The sequence below is a fragment of the Spermophilus citellus genome (genome assembly GCF_964194105.1).
Source record: "Spermophilus citellus genome assembly, chromosome: 10".
NCBI lineage: Eukaryota > Metazoa > Chordata > Mammalia > Rodentia > Sciuridae > Spermophilus > Spermophilus citellus.
The window spans coordinates 100,848,875-100,861,967 of NC_138197.1; the positions used below are offsets into that span (position 1 = coordinate 100,848,875).

At 37.0% G+C, this 13,093-nt stretch overlaps 1 protein-coding gene across 2 annotated transcripts in view; it reads left to right on the top strand.

Moving 5' to 3' along the window:
* Positions 1 to 13,093, top strand: part of TMTC2 (transmembrane O-mannosyltransferase targeting cadherins 2) — a 381,491-nt gene that overhangs the window by 64,138 nt on the left and 304,260 nt on the right. The gene's annotated exons all lie outside the window — the stretch shown is intronic.

Here is a 13,093-nt window from a genome sequence, read left to right on the forward strand (position 1 = left end):
AGGAAATATACTTCACATACTCTCCGAATTCAGCTGGTACAGTGCTTATTATCACAGTTCTGTGGTTATGAGTTTGCTCTTGGAAATAAGAAACTAGTCATAATTTTTTAGATTACTCTTCATTCATACCTTTCTTTCATCTTCATGATGCCAAGAGCATCTTCACTCTTGGGCATCGAGTGTTTATATTCCCTTTACCATCTTCTGTGAAAATCTCAAAACCATATATGAACACCATACCAAAGGCACAAATTTCCATCTTGAAAAAGATGCAGGATTCCATGAAGTCTGTGAAAGTGGCTCAATAAAATCAGAGTTGATATACAAACCCACAGACAAATGGCAGTATGGTAGGAATGGATCAGGCAATTATCACCATGGGTCATGACAAGAGAAGCTCTTCAAAGGAGTATGATTATAATATCAAAGGATTAGAGGAGTCTCTCTGGAAATCAAAACTCTTTGACTATTTTGGCAGAAATTGTGTTTTTAAAGATTTTACTATAAATTAAGTGTGAAGTAAGATTTGTACAGGCATGCAGTCACTTTAAAATAGAAATTTTTCCTTATTTTATACTTTCTAAAGAATATAATGTATAAATATCTGTGTACTTCTCCAAATAATTTATTTCTGTCTCTATTATAAAAAACAATCCAGAATTTTGTTTTTATTTTTCCACTTTTTTTTAAAAGTAGTTGCATGTATATATCTCTCTACATCAGTCTGGTTTTGAGCCTCATAATATTAAGCTCTATAAAGCCTTCTTCTTTATATTACTTCTTAAAAACTCAGTATAATGCTTTAAATGTTCATCCATGTTGTGGCATGTAGCTCTCTCATATTTATTTTTCCGGTTGCAGTAAGGTTTTACAGTATTACTCACAATATCATAAGTTGTGATATGGAGACCTGGGAATTTCTACAGATTGCTGTTGTGAATATAAATTGATGCAAAACTTTGAAGAACAGCTTGCAATTAACATGTAAAGCTGTTTGTGCAATTGATTTATAGAGATATTTCTGGGCATAGATTCTAGATCTAAAATGATAAATTTGAGCTATAAATGTTCAAAAATGATCCATGACAGTGTTCATTTTTAAATGTAGAATATAGAAGTTTAAATGTATAACCTGTAAGTTTTGCTATGGATATGCAGATAAAGCTATGGAATAAGTTATTTTATATTCAAACAGCACCTTAAACTCAAACCATATTACTTATTTTGGTAAGAATAGGTTTTCATAATCATTAAAACTTTAATGATATAATAAAATAATTTAGGTATTTTGGATATACATATTTATCCAGTGAAAGATCCCCATTTGTTAAACATTTAACATGAACCTGATTTGAGAAATGCCACAATACTGTTTAAATACATGATATCACTGAAGGAGGTAATATGGACATCTAGGGCAGTATGCTGGATTGAGTGCCAAGGATCTATTTAGTGCTCTGTTTCTCAAGCTTATATGATCTTAGTCTCTTAGCACCTGTTTCATCACTGGTAAAATAGGTATGACAGTATCAGGCATGCCTCCCTGGCTGGGTGTCCATTAAGTGAAATAGAGCATGGAAGGTACTGTCAATCATATAGTACTATGCAAGAGTTTGCTATTATTGTTGTCAGCATTGTTGTTTGAAGAGTCCTTCAAGGGAGCAAATCCAGTGCACACATTTTGAACATTTAAATCAGGAAATCTTGAGAGCCCTAGGGCATATCAAAAGGCTTTTTAAAAAGAATGCCTTAAACCCTGCTTAATACCGAAACTTGCTTTTATTCATTACATAAAATGATTAAGAAGCTGTCATATGAATTTAAAGTAATTTTCCCCTTTCAAATGGCTTGTCTAAAACTTATCTTTAAATAGACATAAGATTCTAATTGTAAATTCTACACACTTTCTTTGCACTTTATGGAAAAATTCCCAAGAATGATACAAAAGCAATTTCAGGTCAAGAGGATACTCTGTAACATTGAGGTCTTGGTCTTATTCAGTAGCTCTGAAATTAATACATAAGCACTGGATTATGGCTCAAGCCTTCTTGCAAAATTCCAGCCCTTGATTGATATATTGTAAATTTTAATGATAATAACTTAAAATTTTCCATTTGACTCTTGCTTTATGGAAAGTTGAAATGTAAGAGGTTAAGAGTAATTGACACTTTTCAAAGTTCTTCAAAAGCAGCCGTGGCCTTTTACAGATAACAGCCTGGAGGCTAGTTTGTAAACTGTAAATAATTTGTAAATATCCATTGAAGTGCATTCTGCATGGATTAATGCCTCTTGGTTAGAAACTCTGCACTTGATGTATTAAATGGTTTGGCTAAACATGAACATGTCTGAGTCTTGAGTATACCTCTAAGTTAAATGTAAAACAATATTATTTGAACAGATTTTGGGTTACCTCAATAGCTGTTTTTGGAAGATGTGTTATCTAAAACTATTATCCTATGAGACAGTTGGTGCCACTGGGTTATTTCCTAATTTGTCTTTTACTTATTTGTAATTTCTTAGTTTCTCAGGTAATACTATTATTTCTATTCAAAGTTAGGCTTTAGGATTAGAATGACGAACATACAGAATAAAATTGGAATGTAACTAACTTACATAGGGAAAATAACTGTGGTATCTTTCTAAATTTTTAATTTTTATTTTAAAATGTATAGTCAACACTTTTTCAAAAAAATATTTTTTTTTGTTATAGGTGGACACAATTCTTTTATTGTATTTATTTATTTTTATGTGGTGCTGAGTATTGAACCCAGTGCCTCACACGTGCCAGGTGATCATTTTACCACTGAGCCACAACCCCAGCCCATAAGTTAACACTTTTGCAAAATTCTTTTAGTTTAATCTACACAGAACTTTCTGCCTAGCATCTTGAAAGCAAGGTTTCTGACAGTCATTTGTGATGTCTTTTATTTATAATCAGTGTCAAAGCCCAGAAAAATGACAAATAAAATTTCAGATTTTCACTCAGTGAATTGTATTTTTTTGTCTTTAGGAGGATGTTAAATCAGCTCTTGGAATCGTGCCTTACTGGGCTTTGGTTTGCAGTGGTCCTCAGGTGTCATTTGAAATCCATCAGTGGCAAAGTGATTGCCAGATGCTGAGTGTTCACCCACAGAAAGGGACATGTTAGCTGAAATATGCAGTGGAATGGACAGTAAGGAGCGTGGGGCGTAGTCCCAGACAGCTGAGGTCAGTTTTTATCCTTGCTACCCAGCAACAGTGTGAGTTTGATCAAGTTTATTAGCTTCTGAGTCTGTTTTCTCATCTCTGGAGCAATGAAGTGCCTTTTTCGTTGGACTAAATGTTAAAGGAGATGCTGATGTAAACTACTGATCATGCTGCCTGACATGTAATGATGCTTAGTAATGTTTTGTCATTATGAGGATCCAGGGTGGTCAGGTAGGGGAAATTGAAGAGCAGGAAGGACTGGGTGAGTATGGTGTCCCTTGGAGTGGAGATGGCTTATCAGGGAGACATGGCCAACCCATCCTCAGAGTCAACTAAGCTTTAGCTTGAGTTCCTGGGCCACATTTGGTAGACTCCTTTGTGGCCCTGTCGTCTGTGGGGGTTCACAGAAGACTCAACATTTCTCTCAGCTACAGCCAATTATAAATTTCTAATTTTGCTGAGGTCTTGATCTTGTTATAGTTTGTACTTTGACCTTGGTCTCTCTTCCATTCCTGGGATTCTTGCTTTACTGAAATAACCTCTTTATTACTAAGAGTCCTGTTGATGTTAGTTCCATGTACCAGAAATGCAGGCTTGATGTAAGTGAGGGGTTTGCAGTGCAAAAGACGGCAACTGAGAACCGACCTTTGCAAGTCCCAGCCTTTTGAAACCCTCAGCTCTGGGCAATGTCCATTGATTTTTTGTACCCTCCACTCAGGCACCAATCTTCCACCACATTGCCGGGCCTTGTCTCTTTTCTGCTTGACTCACTCATTCCCATGCCCCTAAGCACCTGTGTTGTTTTACTGCAGAGTTGTTAAATGTGTCTTTAAGCATCATGGTCTTCACATGCATAATGCCAGCCATAGCCTCAGACACTTTTGAGAGGAATGCAGTGGCCATGCAACCTCTTATTTAAGGCATTATTTCTTTTGTTGGAATTTTAGAGATTGAGAGATAGAATAGAAAAGCTAAAGGAAAGAGAATCACGTGATTGTAGAATTTCTAGATTGAGAGACTACAGGTCAAGTGGGATTTTATGTGTGCATATGTGTGCGTGCACACACACCAGGCACTGAACTCAGAGGCACTTGACCACTGAGCCACATCCCCAGTCCTATTTTGTATTTTATTTAGAGACAGGGTCTCATTGAGTTGCTTAGTGCCTTGCTGTTGCTGAGGCTAGCTTTGAACTCATAACCCTCCTGCCTCAGCCTCCCGAGCCACTGGGATTACAGGTGTGTGCCACCATGCCTGGCTTCAAGTGGGATTTTTGTTGAAGGGAATTGACATAGTGATATAGGGGGCAAGAATCTGAATATTCTGTTATTCTGTTTAGTTGACATTTTCTTTTGGTTAGATGCAGAATAATCTTCATAAAACTTAGGCTACCAAACACAACTGTCAAAGTGCAGATAGTCATAAAACCATTTCATTATTAATTATGGTTCCTCTAGGAATGAGGAAATGAAGCGCAGGAACTACCTCAAAACAGTTCAGCCAGTGATCAGTCACAAGGCAGATGTCAAGTCTTCCAGGCTTAGGGAAGGCTCATCACAGGGAGAGGAACTTAGTCAACACCATCTTTTATCTTTGGTGCATTTAGTAGATAAAAAACAGGAAGCTGGGAGAGACAGACCCACATAGGTCATTAGGATTCTTCCAGGAATGGTAGTGTGTGGCCACAGCTGAGAGCATATTGATTGTGATATTCCAGGAAGCCTGGGGGGGGGGGGCAAGTGTGCAGCCTGCTGGGCTGAGGGGCAGCTGGAATTTGAAGCATATTGAGCCCTGTGATGTGGGATAAATAGGTAGAAGGCTGGAGCATTTTAAGCATGAGCATGGAAAACCCAGACACAAAGAAATTTCCAAATGCTTGTGGTCCAAAACAGCAAGAATCTTTGAACTCTAACTCTGTCACAGACCTCCAGGCTTGCAGAGCCTGGGCCAGGACCTGAAGCTTTTTTACTTTGTTTTAAAGTGTTGAAATGTGTTTTCTTACCCCAATGAGACCTTGTATGGGGAGAACTCAATGATGTTAAGACCCCTGGAATTCTTGAACATTTTTAAGAGTTTTCAATTAAGAAATCTTGTTTAGTTGTCTATCCCTATTTTGAGTAGTCTTTTCCAATAAATAGATTCTATCTTCCTTTTTTCTTTTTTTTGACAAATACTTTGGAGCCTCTGGTGATATAAATGGAATGAATGAGAGAATGATGGTATGATGACATGGTGCTGTTTTGATGGAGGTAATAATCTGTCAGGGAGGAGGAGGGAAATTAAGCACCCAGGATGCTCTCCAAACAGAGGAAACATTTGGTACATATTCATTGAGTGGACCATTGAGTGCTGTGATATAGAAAGGTGTAGGGAGTATACAGGCTGAGTGTGGGCTTTCAACAAAGTCTCTTTGAGCATTTACTCTTTAAAACAAAATAAAAATAAAAAAATCCCTTTCTGCATATTCATTTGGATTTTTGTGAGAGCAGAGGTAAATTCGTGTGTTCACTCTGTTGCCTTTTATAGAAAGCCTCCATTTAAAAGAAATATATATAAATAGCTGTCCAGTTATCCATATTTTTTTTGCTTCCAGATACTGATGTAAAGAATTATGCTAATAATTTTCCTATAACTAAATGAATATTGCACCAGAGAATAAAGCCAACATCAATACAGCATGATATATTAATACGCTCTTAAAGTCTGTTTTTAAGTAGTTTATTTTTGTAGCTGTATTCATGAGTGAGATTAGATTCTGGTTTTCTTTTTGGGGGCTGTATTTTTCAGGATTATGCCAGCATCATAAAGTGATTTGGGAAGCTTTTATGTTCTCCGAAACATTTTATGTGACAGGAGTATCTGTCCCTTGGGTTTGTATGAATTTATCTATGTAACCATATTAGTCTGGTTCTTTTTAGAAAGCATTTCATTGACAACTTTTTATTGCTTTTGTGGCTATTGATCTGTTCAGTTTTATTTTTCTTCTTGACATGTTCTTTTCTTGAGAGTCGTTCATGTCTTTGAGTTTATAATTTATTAGACTATAATGGTGGATAATAATTTCTTATTAATTAAAAAATCCTTATCATATTTTTGTGTCCCTTATTCTGGAGCTCTTCAATTTAATTACTCTTTAATAGACCTTAGCTGGGTAAATATCATTTTTTCAACTTCTCAGAGGGTTGTTCTTGGACATGGGTCTCAGAACCACTGGGGTGCTAGTTTGTGGTTCAGTTGTAGAGAGCTTGCCTAGCATGCATGATGCCTTGTGTTTAACCAATACATTGCAAATATGAGCAAATAAAGTGAACAGTCTTTGGGCACCATCCTCTATGACTGAGTTAGTATTTTTTGATAATTTCCCCAAGTGACTTGTAAGTGCAATAAAATTTGAGAACTAATCTAGAGGGTTCTGTTTTTCTTAATGCTTGCTCTATTACATTTTCTGTTTTTTACTCAATTTATGATTCAATTTTTATTTCTTTGTTATTTTACTTACACTCCTAACTTCCTTGGATGCTTATTTAACTTTGATTAAGCAATTTTTCTTCTATATTTATAATTTTGAATCATTGCAATGAAAGAATGGCTTTCTTTTTAAAACGTATCAAAGATTTTTTTCTGTTATAATGCATGATTAGTTTTAAAAAGATTCCATGAAAGTGAAAGCTATATCGTGAAAATATTCAGATTCTCTCTCTATATATATCTATTTCATTCTGATTGAATGGAAAAAGTAGTGTTCTCTATGTTATTATATTTCTCCACTTGTTTTTTATTATGTATTTTGATACTTTTTCTTGTGGTACTGGGGATTGAATCCAGGGATAACGTGTACCACCAAAGTACACTCCCAGCCCCTTTCTCCCCACTGTTTTTTTTTTTTTTCTTTGAGATGTGGTGTTGTTATGTTGTTCAGGCTGATTTCCAACTTGTGATCCATTTGCCTCACCCTCCCAAGTTGCTGGGATTACAGGTGTGCACCACCAACTCCAGCTTGTATTTTTAATAATTTTAAGCACTTTTCTAACATGAAAGCCTAATTTTCAGATATTTTCACTTAAAATTTAGGAAGAATGCCTACTCCAGAGATTTTAGAAATGTTCCAGTGTCAATATAGGTATTCTTGGCACAGTCTCCACATTTGTTCAGTAGAAAAGGTTGTAGGTATATATCTCCCTTGCTTCTTTACTTCTGTTTCCATTCCCCCATGTGTGTATTTATATATTTTTCTTTTATATAGTTTAATGCTTTTGATGGATTTCTATTTTTTAAGTTGAGAGAAATGTATCTTTTATATTCCCACAAATATCTACCTTATCTTTTCAAAGAACACAAATATTTTCTTATTCATTTATTAACATAATAGACAAATATTTAAAAACATAATAGACAAATTATTTTAAAACCACTTTTTCCTGCTGATTTTATTTGACATCTTAATTTTATGTTTTTCTATAGGTACATGTTTTCTTTAGCAAGTACTTGTTCCATTTGCCTTCTCTTTTATGACGGGATTTACAATAGCGGTTTCTTCATTCATCTTGATGTTAGCTCGTAGGTATGTGAATGAGCAACGTCATTCTATACAGCTGTGTGAGGGCCCTTGCATACCTGTCACTGTATTCTGTTTTCAATCATAAATGGAACACTTGGGAGGTTATGTTGCTCCTGAGTAATAATAGTGCTGCCTTAACTCCTGGAAAGCTGGAAGCTAGACAGACATTTCTTCCCTCTGTAACTTTTTAATTGATCTGTCTTGATGATTGCAGGATTCGTTTTAAGGTTTTACACCTCAAGGACAAATTCTAGGGAATTCTAGACTTTGGCCAGTTTTCCTGAGTTTTGCCTCTTACTGAATATTGCCTTGTACTGATTTCCTTTCAGCCTGCAGGTTAGCATTTCATTAGCCTGGGAAAGTTTCTTCCTCTCAAATGTTTCTTCCTTTTCATTTGTCTGGTTACTTCTGAAGTTATCTGTAGGTTGGTTTCAGTTCTTACGACTCTGTACCCTAACTTTCTTTCCTTTCTTCATCTGTTTTTGTCTTTTCCTCAGTGTAGTGGAAGCTTATTCTCTAATGGTTGACTCTATTGTTTATTTCTCTTTATGAGACTTAAAATCTGTTGTTGAGCAGGGCACAGTGGTACACACCTATAATTCCATAGACTGGGGAGGCTGAGGCAGGAAGATTGTGAGTTCAAAGCCAGCCTCAGCGAAATTGAGGCACTAAGCAATTCAGTGAGATCCTGTCTCTAAATAAAATAAAAAATGACGCTGGGGATGTGGCTTAGTGGTTGAGGGCCCCTGAGCAGTTCAATCTGTACACCACCACCCCCACCCAAAAAAATTTGCTGTTGAGTTTTCAATCTTGAAATCTTTTTTTTAACAAATCCAACTACCTTTAAATTCTGTTTATTCCTCTGTTAATCCTCTGCTCCTTTGCAAAATCTCCTTCTGTTTTGTCCTAACTCTTATATCACACAGGCCATGTTTTCTCAAGTTATATTAAAGATACAAACGTGAGTTTAAGAACTCTTTCATTTCTGGAAAGCTTTTTAAATTTTTTTTTAACAATGTGTCCCTATGTTGCCCCAGGATGGTCTCCAATTCCTGGGCTCAAGAGGTCATCCTGCTTCAGTTTCCAGAATAACTGGAACTGAAAGCATGTGCCAATGTGCCCAGTTCATTCTTTTTAAAAAAATCCATTGTTCTTTAGATGATGATGATGATGATGATGATGATGATGATGATTGGTGCTGGGGATTGAACCCAGGGCCTTGTGCATGCAAGGCAAGCACTCTACCAACTGAGCTATATCCCCAGCCTGTATATTATTTTATATTTTAAAGTGATGCCATTTCTTTCTTTGCAAGCAGAGCCGTCTGTTCAAAACAAAGTTCCCTGTCCTGCAGGATTGTAATGGGATTTTTCTCTCAGAAGTTGTGCTGGAGCTCTCGTTGACATAAACCAACATTGCAGGTTAAAGATTCTAGAAGTTAAAGGGAAGCAGAGAGGAAGATGCAGCTGTGTGAAACCAGCAGAAGAGTTTGAGTCGGCTTGTTTCCCTCTCCATTTGGTGTCTCTGCAGTGCCAGACTTCACACCGAGTGTCTTTGTTTTGCTTTGACCTCCGCACCTGGCTTGTGCTGTGGTGTGTCTAACCCCCTTTCTCATACTTCAGCTTTTTATAGAAGGAAAAGGCCTTAGAACATTTCTAATTTTCTTTGTATGGACAAAGCTGTGTGAATCATGAGCCTTTCGGCACAGCTGCTCTGAGTTATGCTAAATCGTGTGTGTCCTATCTCCCATGGCCTGTCCACACTTCTAGTTCTCAATCCTGCAAATTAAGATGCATTAGTGGAGTTCTGCCAAACACCTTTTATTTACTTCCCATAATGCTGGGTAGCTTTTCTGGTGGTGGGTCTGGTTTTTCAGGCCCTGAGTGTCGTTTTTAATTAGGTTCCACATGCAATATATCCAGGAGAAATTCCTCCAGTGTTTCTGGCATCTTGCTGGTGTGCTTTAGTTTCTAGGGTCGATGCAGGCTTTTCTAAGGTTGTATATTCATTGTGATCATTAAACATGGAGTTCTGAGAGCCTGTGGCCTTTTTTATTTTGTGTAGAACCAAGTGAGAAAGCGATTTCAGGGATGAAGGGGATCGCACACTGCTTACTTATTATAAAACTATTTCAGATGTGGTATAGATTGTGACAATTGAACATGCTTGTAATTTTTGCCTCCTGAGATTTCCACACCCAGTCACAAGCAGCATGGCCAATCAGAACCCTCCTTTTGCAAGGTCAGAGCCTGCCTAGCTGCTGTGAGGCCAAGAAAGCATACCAAAATACATGTCAAGAAGGGACTGAGCCATGGTACCCAACTCGATCCCCAACTCAGTCATTAGCAAGGCTCTCCCTTTCACTCAGGAAGACCAGTAGAGGGGTCAGGAATGTAGCACTGTGCTTTCATAGCAGCATGACATGTACGGGTTAAGTGCAACCAGCCACTGGACTATTTGTGACAGTGACCTAGTAGTTGTCCATGCTCAAGCTATCATCTTCTTTAAATTTATCTGGGGCAAAAAAGTCAGAAGTGATGTAGGAACACTGTTTGATGGCTATTCCAGTTTTGTTTTGTTTTGATGCAGTTTTCTCAAAACCCTTTCTCAAAATGTCAATGTCCTAAGTGACTTTTCATTGAAAATGACATATTTTACCTTAAGCATGAAACTCTTACTATAAGAGTTTTAATTTTTTGTGTGGATGTGAATCACATTAGAATTTAATGTGTCCTTGAGTAATTTATTATTATACCCTTAATAAAATGCACAACTGCAAGTTAAACTGTGACTTTTACTTGAGTTTGCTTTGGAAATCATAAACCTCCTAGTCCATGAAGTTTAGTATCCCATTTAGTATAATATGACTGTTATAAATGGCTAGGCAATTAAATTTCTCAAACATATGCATTTGATGAATTGATTTGCTTCTAATGGTGCTTGGTCCATTTATAAGAGTATTTAAAGGATTTCTGATTTTCAGATATGTTTTACTCTACTATAGACAAATAGAAAACCTGAGTAATCTGTTTTAGTAGAGCAGGATTGTTCCATCTATTTGAAGGGTCAGTAACTTTCTTCAGTAGAATCAAGTAGGCAGAAGTGGATGTGTTAATCCTTAAAGCAAATTGCAGAGAGTAAACTACTGACCTCACCTCTGATCCATCCTTGAGGTAATTTTATCTTTCCTTTGTGTCAGCAAAGCCAAGGGAAAGATTGAATTGAAGCCAAAGGAAAGATTGAATTGCCTTGAGCATTTAATTTGCATGACCCTTTCACTCTTTTATCACACTGCTCTAGTTTATTGATTGATTGATTGATTGATTGCTGAGGATTGAACCTAGGGATGCTTTACCACTGAGCTATCTCCCCAGCACCTCTGCTTTTATTTTTATAAGACAGTGTCTGGCTGAATTTTTGAGGCTGACTTCAAATTTTGGATCCTCCCACCTCAGCCTCTGAAGTCTGGGAATATAGATGTGGGCTACCATGCCTGATGCTAGTTTATTTTCTTATTTGTTATCTGTTTGCCCTATCAAAACATAACTTGTATCATAGCAAGTAATACATTTATTTTTATTTTGTTCTTTGGAACAAGAATTGAACCCAGGGGAATTTTACTACTGAGCTCAGTTCCCAGCTTTATATATTTTTAATTTTGAGATGGGTCTTACTAAGTTGCTGAGGCTGACCTAGAAGTTGTGGTCCTCCTGCCTCAGACTTCTCAGTAGCTGAGATTATAGACATGTACCACCATGGTACATGGCTGTAACAATGCTTTGATCAACAACATATTCCTAGATGACCTAAAGCATAGTAGTCATGGAATTCAAGAAAATGAATTTGCCTAGAGCCTTTACCCATTTGGGAAAAGGTCAGAAATCAATGGCCTGTGGCATCTTGCCAGATGATATTTGCTTGATATCTTCAGTATCATTTTTTCCCTTTAATCAAATAAGTTAAACATTTATACATTGTGTTTTAAATAGGCGGCCCTTAAAAATTTGAAAGAGCTGGTGGTGAACTAAGAGTGATTATCCTAGGTCACATGCCCGTGGAGCATGAACTGGGTAGTGGATGTCACATATTAGATGAGCGTTTGGGAGTTTCGTTGTCGTTTGTTTTAAGAAACTGCTTGATCACAGGAGCTTTTTGAGTTTGCTATAGTTGGCTTCAAACCAGTACTTGATTTTATTATAGGTAAGAATAAACAATGTAGCTTAAATGCAGTGTTTTTGCCTTTGACAGGATAAATTATATTGGCATCTGGGTAAGAAAAAGATAAATAATTGAGAAGGACAGAGAGGTTATCCATAAATAACTAATGACCAATACAAAGTGATAAGTGACATTTGAGTCAAATTCCCCCATACCTATTTTTAACTTATGTGAGTTGAAATATCTAGGGTGGTTGCCAGACAGAAGCAGAGAGAGAGAGAAGGGAGTGGGTAAGGAAAGAGAGTAGGGAACTGAGAAAAGGAGAGCAGTAGAGAGAGAAAAAGACAAGAGGTCACTGTTGCATAGCTTCTCCTATCCCGTACTCACTTTGGCATTAGATTGAGGTGCTGAGGGGCGAGTGTTGTCATTGTTCATCCCTTCACTTTGTCTTTCTCACAGGAACTGCATCCCCTCTGCTATTGTCCATTGACTATCTAGATGTGAATTTTTGTTACATCATGGTCCTTACATGCAAATCAAACTGCATTTGATGTTTCATTGAACAAGAGGAATTTGTTCCCTCTTGAGAGAAAAACTGGCTAGACTCAGAAATTACTGGTTTTCTTTATAAGGGATTTTTAAGAGTAATTTTGATTGGGCCAAATGTTTACTTTATGTGTGGATCCTAACCCGTGCAATTTCTCTATGTATATTTAAATGGCTGTGGCATGCCAGATAAGAGACATTTAACTGTAAGAGGAGGGAATGCCTCCTAGGAGGTAGCCCTTCAGTGGAGACTTCAAAGACTAGAAAGATTGTGGAAGAACTTTTTTTTTTTTTTTTTTTTCACTCCTATGGATTGAACTCAGGACCTTGAGCATGCTAGGCAAGGGCTCTACTGCAGAGCTATATACCAGCCCTTTTTAAAATTTTATTTTGAGACAGGATCTTACTAAGTTGCCCAGGCCAGCCTTGAATTTGTGATCCTCTTATTTCAGGCTCAGGAATATGTGGGATTACAAGTGTATACCAAAATGGAGAAAAAATTGTTTTATCCAGTATGTTAGCTAGTAACTACATATGACCATTCAAATTGAAATTAATTAAAAAAAATTAAGAATTCAGTCCTCATGTATGCTACTGACCACATTTCAAGAGCCCAGTAAACTCTCCTGACCAGTGGCTACCTTG